The sequence below is a fragment of the Cibotium barometz genome, chromosome 7 (genome assembly GCF_041138505.1).
Source record: "Cibotium barometz isolate CiBa-2024 chromosome 7, ASM4113850v1, whole genome shotgun sequence".
Classification (NCBI taxonomy): Eukaryota; Viridiplantae; Streptophyta; class Polypodiopsida; order Cyatheales; family Cibotiaceae; genus Cibotium; species Cibotium barometz.
The window spans coordinates 38027329-38037097 of NC_141052.1; the positions used below are offsets into that span (position 1 = coordinate 38027329).

Genomic DNA, 9769 nt, shown 5'->3' on the forward strand with positions numbered 1-9769 from the left:
CCCTAGATCCCTTTTCCACCCACAGGCCCACTTTATTTGGGGTGTGTTCACACCTACGTGACCTCTTTCTCTCACCCTTTATCACTTGTACATCATATATTTCAACAACCTCCTCGTCATTGCCCTCCTCGAAAATGACTACAAAAACGTCACCCAGTGTCAAAATATCTATCAAACAATCATGATCTATCCCCTTAGGTAGTGTGCGAGGATCAAAAGTGGTGGGGGGTAATGCTCCTCGCTCTAGCCTCAACACCTGCTCCAACCAAGGATCAACCCACTCTCCCATCTCACACAATGAGTAGTCACCATCGATGCATGGCCTGCAAAAGCATGAACGGTGCCGTGTGAAGATGGTGGGGTACACTTAGGCTACACTACATCAAGAGGATGTGCTCCAGTGATGTAGTGTAGCCTAGTGTGCCACCCACTATCACACAATCTAGAGAAGCACCATCAAGGATACTACTGTGAACACACCAAAAGAAACTCCTGACAATCCTAGCATCTCCCTGAGGGAAGGAAAAGGTAGCACTAGTGGTCAAATGTGCATTGCACCAATCCACTACATGCTATGCATCTCGAAAGCTCGTATTGTCATGGTGGAGCTGGAGACGTCTTAGGGCGCATTGACACACACACCTACACCATCGTACTCCCCCTTTCCATGCCTTATCTTGAAGAAGCTCCAAATCACCTAGTAGCCTATCATGCATTGCCAAGAATATAGCCAATAAAACTGATGAGAGCATTCTTGAATTGTGCCCCACATCCATTTGACCATATCCACTGCCTTATCCATGTGACCCCATGCTCTCTCAAAAATTCATTGTGATGATGGAAGAAATGATACACAAAGTGGGCAGTATGAGAGTGATCTCATCACTAATGTAAAAGTGATACTCTGTAATGATGACTCACTCCTTTGGGGTGCTCGCTATGCCATCCATTGCCGCCACTTCATGCCTAATATGCACCATGATGGCCACCAAGTCAAGAAAAAAAGAATGAGAAACGCTAGATTCATAGACAACAATATAAGATATCTAGAAGACCTTAAATTGAAAATGAGGAAGTGTCTCAAGTAATTCCTGCTTAGAAAAGTAATACTTTGACAGAATCTCTTGTTGTGGTGCGAATGTATAATTCTCTGTGAAGTCAACCACATAGACAACTATGTACCAATAGGAAACCGTTGTAGGCTGGCACGAAACTAATGGTCTTGCCACTTGGCACTGTAAGCATGATGTATGTAGGCATAGATGGAAGATGTAAATGTGCTCATGAACTCGGTACGTGCCAAATGGTGCTCTACTAGCTGTAATCTCCTTGACTGCCTATGTGTCACATACTCATATTGTTGCCATGTCACCACCTCAGCCCCACTGAGGAATCCTCCTCACACAAGTGAAGCATGGCCAAGATGCCACATGAGGTACATGTCCCCATGACACAAGCCATCCGATGGTAGACGACATCCTCCGCCCGACCAAGCATAATAACAAGTGAATAAAATCCCTCGAGCTATAAGGTACCACCCTCAATGCCCAGACAAGCCACGAAAGATAAATATTTGGGCCCACAATTATGTCAAGTTGCATGGTAGGCTAAACCCAATTTAGAGTGCATGCCTAGAGGGGTTAGCCTATAAAAGTCCTCTCCCCTAGGAGGAAAAATTCATGTGTTAATGATTAGAAGGTCATTATTATTAAATATCATTAGTTAGGATTTAATACATGCTTAGTTAACTAATCGTCTTGGGAAAAACAATTGATTGTCACTATAAAAGTGATTAGGGTGTCTTAGAGAGTACCTACAGTACTAGGGCTTATCATTTTGAGTAGGGTACTTGAGGGGACAAGAGTACTTGACCAAATTTAAGGTGCAACAGTGACTAGTGTGGTGGAAAAATGGAAGCTCAAAGTGGTCCTACATCAAATTGGACATTATCTTGTGCATAAAAGAGGTGGAGAATATTCAAAGGAAGGCAAAAATCCCCATTATAAAAACTTGCCTAATTCAAGAGCCCCCAACCATCACATATTTCATCAAATAATATATTAAGGGTAAGCCTAGAATGAAACTATTATATTTATGCATTGGATTGTTTAAATTTGCATAGTTTGACTTGAAAATGATAATTATTAATAAATTCTTTTGAATTGAATAAATATTTTTTTTTGGAATATTCAACTCTCTATAAAATGAAAATTTATAGAGAATTAAATAGAGCCTTCTCATGCATGTAAACCTTAGGATATTGTATTTGGGAGTAAGGTTCTAGAGTAAAAGCCTATCCCTTATACAAGTAAAATTACCTTAAGGAAATCATAGAATTATCCTAAATTGAGAACCATAGTCTAGTTAACTTAATTAAAAGATGTGCATATGTCTAAGTATAGGGCATGCACCTAAATTAGAGTAGGTATTTGAAGGAATATGTAGAATGGTTATGCCTTAGGATTAGGGTAATCTTAAGGGTTCAATCTCAAAAATTTAGGCCAAAACTTTAGTGAGTGGTGGGCCTAGAACTAGAGAGAGATGATGAGAAGTTAGCAACCTAGAGTACACATATAGCCAGCTTATGCCTAAGTAAATATAGGTTAAAAATTTAAGGTGACCAGTAGTAAGAATTAATGTGAAAAATCCAAGCCTAGATGAAGTATCTTGAAGAAAGATGTTAGTGTGTGCACCTATGTGCACAAATGTGCATTAGCATAGTGTGGACAAGAAAGACTTGAAATAGATCCATGTAGAAACCAAATTGATAAATTAAATCTTGAATTAGGGAGAAATTTTGGCAATAATTCCTTTAAATATCAGTAAGTTAATAAATGAATAAATTGTCTAGTCTAGTGTGTGAGATCCCTGTTCCCACCGCGCAACGGATTCGGGGTGCTAGCAGCGGAAGTAACACATCTTGCGCGGGTCAGGGTCTCACACTCGGGGCCTCGCCCACCACCCACGGATATCCGGACAAGAGACTAATCCGTCGGTTTTTCCAAAACCGAACCCGGAAAAACTTCCTTTATCCGGAAAGCACGGGCGATTCCACCAGGATAACTCTTTACTCTAACGTAGTCAAGATCATTACTGATCAAACTGATCCGACTGCACCTCTAACGGTACTTGGTCAGATCAAGGAAGAAACTTGCACTTGGATCATTGGGATCAACGCTTTTTTTCCCATCAAGAGGCACAACCGTTGATTCCTATCCATAGAACAATTACTATCCGAGATTTACTTCATCTATCGTAGTAATAGAAATTAAATCTCGATTTACGGATCCATCAGTCCAGCCTAACCCCATCCAGTCCCATGGGTTAGCCAACCTCCCAACCACTGTAGTGATGGGATCCAATTAGGAATTTGATTAGGTTTTGTCCCGGGTACCAGGGAAAAGAGTTCCTAGGCCCCCTAGCCGGAAGTTCATGCAAACATAAAACTAGTCACACCACTTACACACCCAATATGAAATTGCCTTTTTCTCAGCATCAACTATCTTTCAAACAATCCTTTAATGAAACCATTATATCACTCTGATGACAATCCTCAAAGTCTCTGGTTGAATCCTTATTTCCCGTCATTCATTCATCGGTGTACTTATGGCATCATTGGCAACCAGAACGCTCACCACCTGTTCACTCAGGGGCCTTTTCCATAGTTCCTAGCTCATAGTAACCGGCAATATATTCATATAACAGAATGGAATCTCCGTGGAAGATCAGCAAGATCAACCCACAGATCCATATAAAAGAGCCATGGACTCATCCGTTGAGGACCAGCAAGGTCAATCAACCAGATCCATGCCCGGTTGCAGAAAACAACTCTTACTCCTTGTTCCAATATCTTCCTCGACGCACGTGTGGGTATCTTCGGCGACCCAGAGCCCGAGCACCGTATGGTCAGCACCCTCTAGGATCCTTCGTAGGTGACCTAGCGCTTCACTCATAGGCCACTTCCTTGGTCCCTAATCCATCGTACCGGAAGCTCACCATTTAAATGGTCAAGACCTCGGCCAACCTTGCTACGCGAGACGTCCTCCATTGACTCTCCGTCAGCAGTTGCAACTTTATCAGTTCGGTCTTCATGACCTTAATCCTCAAGGCGGTCAAAATGCTTCCCCAGCATTCTTGACATAAAACAGTCATTTACAAATAGTCACAAAATATAGTTTCTATAACGAACTCTCATCTTTCCACATTATCCACTCTCGGACCACATTACTTATTCCCTATTCCATTCAATGTGTACTCATTCTCATCCATTCACTCATATAGACTACACATTATTTCACATACACATTCACATTCATTATTCTACATACATATCCATGTTCGTACGTCCACATCATACATCTAATTTCACATTCATACATACGCATCTACATGCATACATCTATTTTCACATCCTCATTCATACATCCACAATTTCACATTCATACATACGCATCTACATGCATACATCTATTTTCACATCCTCATTCATACATCCACATTCACATACATACATCTACATCCATACATCCACATCCACATCTTCATTCACATTCACATCCATACATCCACATCTATATACATACATCCATTTTCACATCCTCATTCATACATCCACATCCACATACATACATACATCCGTATCTACATCCATACATCCATACTACATCCATTCTCGCCCTAACACATCCCATATACATCTTATCCCATCAGATACACTCTCTACCTCGTCCCATACACATCTTAACACATCCTAACTCATCTTAACACATTCTATCACATCTCATACACCTCTTATCATATCCTATCACATCTCATACACATCTTATCACATCTTTTCACATCTCATACACCTCTTATCACATCCTATCACTTCCCATACGCATCTTATCACATCTTATCACATCTCATACACCTCTTATCGCATCTTATCACATATTATCACATCTCATTTAAAAATCAATCTTTTATGCATCTTCCTATGCATAAATTCATTTTAAATGAAAATGACACTTTTGAATTAAAATTCCATCTCTTATGCATCTTCCTATGCATAAACTCAATTTAGATGAGAATTGACACTTTTGAATTAAAAATCCATCTTTTATGCATCTTCCTATGCATAAATTCAATTTGGATGAGAATAACACTTTTGAATTGAAATTCCATTCTTTTATGCATCTTCCTATGCATAAATTCAATTTAGATGAGAATGACACTTTGAATTTAAAAATCAATCTTTTATGCATCTTCTTATGCATAAATTCAATTTGGTAGGAATTACACTTTTAGAATAAAAGAATTTCTCTTATGCATCTAAGTTATGCATAAAATCCATTTATGATGAAAATCACACTTTTAGTATAAAAAGAAGATCTTTTATGCATACCTCTATACATGAAATCCAATATGATAAAAGTAACACTTTTACAATAAAATAATCAACTTTTATGCATACCTCTATGCATGAAATTCAAATATGATAAAAGTCACACTTTTATAATAAAATAATCAACTTTTATGCATACCTCTATGCATGAAATCCAAATATGATAAAAGTCACACGTTTATAATAAAATAATCAACTTTTATGCATACCTCTATGCATGAAATCCAAATATGATAAAAGTCACACTTTTATAATAAAATAATCAACTTTTATGCATACCTCTATGCATGAAATCCAAATATGATAAAAGTCACACTTTTATAATAAAATAATCAACTTTTATGCATACCTCTATGCATGAAATCCAATTATGATAAAAGTCACACTTTTATAATAAAATAATCAATTTTTATGCATACCTCTATACATGAAATCCAAATATGATAAAAGAAACCCTTTTATATTAAAATAATAATTCTTTTATGCATACCTCTATGCATGAAATCCAAATATGATAAAAGTCACACTTTTATAATAAAATAATTAATTTTTATGCATACCTCTATGCATGAAATCCAAATATGATAAAAGTCACACTTTTATAATAAAATAATCAATTTTTATGCATACCTCTATGCATGAAATTCAAATATGATAAAAGTCACACTTTTATAATAAAATAATCAATTTTTATGCATACCTCTATACATGAAATCCAAATATGATAAAAGAAACCTTTTTATATTAAAATAATACTTCTTTTATGCATACCTCTATGCATGAAATCCAAATATGATAAAAGTCACACTTTTATAATAAAATAATCAATTTTTATGCATACCTCTATGCATGAAATCCAAATATGATAAAAGTAACACTTTTATAATAAAATAATCAATTTTTATGCATACCTCTATGCATGAAATCCAAATATGATAAAAGAAACACTTTTATATTAAAATAATCAACTTTTATGCATACCTCTATGCATGAAATACAAATATGATAAAAGAAACACTTTTATATTCAAATAATCAACTTTTATGCATACCTCTATGCATGAAATCCAAATATGATAAAAGAAACACTTTTATATTAAAATAATAATTTTTTATGCATACCTCTATGCATGAATTCCAAATATGATAAAAGTAACACTTTTACAATAAAATAATCATCAATTATGCATAACATAAAAATCAATTTCTTCATGATTACAATAAAATTCTTTCAATTAATCTAGGATGAGAATTCCTAGAATATGGTAGGAAGTTCTCTTTTCATGCTTTGAATAAAATTATTTTATGTGTAATTTTTATAAAAATTTTGCCATAGCTCCGCTACTATGACTAATAAATCTCAATTTATTTTGAAGGATAAAGCTTATCATTAAGGAAATGATTAGAATGATCCCTAATTGGATCATTAACCTAATAATAGATTGAATCATCAATATACATAAACTAAAAGCATAGAAAAAAGCCATTAATTTGACCTCAAGCATAGATTAATCTTGGATTAAGGAAAAGCTTTATGAAAAGCTTCATTTGGATTGAGAATGGGTCATGAGTATGACCATTTCTTGAGTGAGTGAGAGAAATTACATAAAAACCATTAGAATTAAGCATAAATGGAAATTTATGTAATTCTTTACTATCATTAATCAATTAACTTCAATAGCATTCATCAAATTATGTAATTCTTCACTACCATTCATCAATTAACTTCAATAGAATTCAAAAACCATTCCAATTAAGCTTCTCAAGCTTGAGAGGGGTTGAGAAGAGAGAAGCATTGAGAAATTATAGAAAAGATCAAAATTCACCATTTACCTTACAAATTGCTTGATTCTTTGTTCACGGTAGAGGCCCCCAACCAATCAATTGGTTAAGTATGTTGATGGAGCCATCAATGGGGATTGAAGAAAGAGGGAAGCTCCAATTTCTTCAATTTGGAGAGAATTTTAGAGAATAGTAGAAATTAGCATTATTTCAGCATAACTCTAGTATAGTAAAATTCTTCTATTTTTTTCAAAGGACTCATGTTCTATTTATAGGAGAGGGAAGCTCTAACCAAAGCTAACTGAATTCTAGAATTTTCCAGATTCAGTTTGGTTGAATTTGGACTAGATTTGGATCTAGTTTGGTTCCTTTTTGATTCGGTTTAGTTCCATTTTGATTTGGTTTGATTCAAGAGAGAGGAGAGATAAAAATATCACATTATTTTTGAGTTTAAAACTCATTCAAGCATGTGAAATATGCACCTCCTTTAATGGACTCCCCTTCCTTACATATGTGTCAAAATAGAATTATTATACCCAAAATATCTCATATTTTTAATATTGCTCATAGTTTTTTACTAATAAACCTTGTACATTTTCAACTCGTCATCTTATGTGAGCATTCACTCATTTTTGGATATAAAAAATATCTCATATTTTTGATATTACTCATAGTTTCTTACTAATAAACCTTGTACATAGTCAACTCTTCATCTTATGTGAGCATTTACTCATTTTTGGGTATCTTCTTTTACAAATTGGATTTATCTCCTCCCTACACATGGATTGATGCTATTGGCCCATAGGAACCTTAATTGGACCATAATCCAAAAATTTCTTAAAATCTAGACCCTTAGGCTAAGGTCCTTTATACCTATTTCCAATAAATTCCAATTGCACATTGGAAAGTTCTTTTTGAATTTCTGTTTCAGGGGAACTTATTTTAATAAGATGAGTTATTTTTCTATCCAAAAATATTCATAATCTGAATATTCTCTCTCTAAAATATTTTCTCTCTCTCTATGTCAAAACAGGTAGAGATGAGATCTCTTATATTTCTGAAGAGGGAATTGATTACAGGAAAATATGCTGGACATTTTGAGAGGCTGGGGAGGAATCTTACATAGTGAGAGAAAGTTTAATCTAAAATTTAATCTAGAGGAGGAGAGAAAACACTATCAAAGGAAATGACCCAAAATAGATTAAAGGATTTAGAAAAAAAATATGTTGAATTTTATTTCCAAGGATGAATTTTAGAAAGAGAAATTGCATGTGAGAAGTACATTTAAAAATGTACATGTGCACTCCAGAGAGCACTTCTTATAAATTAAGAATTTAGATACAATTGGAATTAAACCAGTAAAATGATCTCATTCTAGAGAGAGAGAGTCTCAAATTAAGATGATGAATGTCTAAAGAAATGTGTCCCAAACATAAGGAATGAAATAAAATAAAAATGCTATACGAGATTAGTGTATTCTCCCTAGTAAAGTAGCAAAAGATAAGTGGATCCTCCTATAGAAAAATGCTATAGACTTTAGAGAAGAAAAATATCTTGAAGAAACTCTAGGAATTGCCAAATTTTTATAAGAATTACAATGATCGTTACCTGGATAAGAAACAAGAATAAATCCCAAGTAATATAGGATTAAGGCATTAAAGAGACCTTGTCAGATGGAGAATTGTCATTCGGAGTTTTGATGGAGAGCAAAGGATTTTGAGAGGATTTCTCGTTGGACTTGCAAAGGTTTACTCCGTGTCTCGAAGATGCATGTGTGATGCACATATTGCTTGAACATGTTTTCTAGATTATTTGAATATTGTATTCATTGTATGCTATTGCTGTGGAAGCCTGTGAAAGTACACAGAGGCGTATGATGAGATGTCGGATATATGTCATCTGAGTGGTGTGAGTCCTATCATGTCATAGAGACCTTGACCCATCTCGGTAGTTGTGGGTGTGCTCTAGGCAGGGTTTGGTAGGATGGAAATAATTGGCGCACACGTGCCTCCATCCGTAACTAAAGAACAGCTTGAATGTGTCACGTGTGAGGAAGCATAGATCGATGAAGCTCATGAAAGCCATCGTCATCATTAGAAAGATGTACAATTGGATTTCGCCATGATGATTGTACCTAGATGCATGTTATATATCACTGTCTATCAAGATCATATAGAATTTGAATGATTCAATATACAATGCTTAGAAAAAAGAAACATCACTTACCATAGGTTGATCATGTCTCTCTGGTATATCGGTGCATCATGACATCTTCCAAACTCTAGCTCATGGATACAGCATTGCCGTCATTTCCATCGGTGAGTGGCTAGACAATTCACACACCAACATGGAACTCTCCGCTCGTAGTATGTATGTGCCTCATCAGCTTCATGCTGCATAGATCCAGAGGACGTCATAGAAGATGTCGATGAAGACAAGGACACACCTCCTCACCCTATCATAGGAGCTCTCATAGGCATGTTGGAGGAGGCGGTGTATTGGAGGATGAGTCGAACCCTATTTGCCATTGGAACAAAAGAAAATTTAGAGCAACTACTCTCGTTAAAGTTGGTTATGTATGAGTTTGTAGTGAAAGTATTCA

General features: G+C 35.5%; 1 pseudogene; it reads right to left on the reverse strand.

Moving 5' to 3' along the window:
• Window positions 1-708: 708 nt before the first annotated feature.
• LOC147636963 (uncharacterized) lies at window positions 709-1601 on the reverse strand (annotated as a pseudogene).
• Between the last annotated feature and the right edge of the window lie 8168 nt (window positions 1602-9769).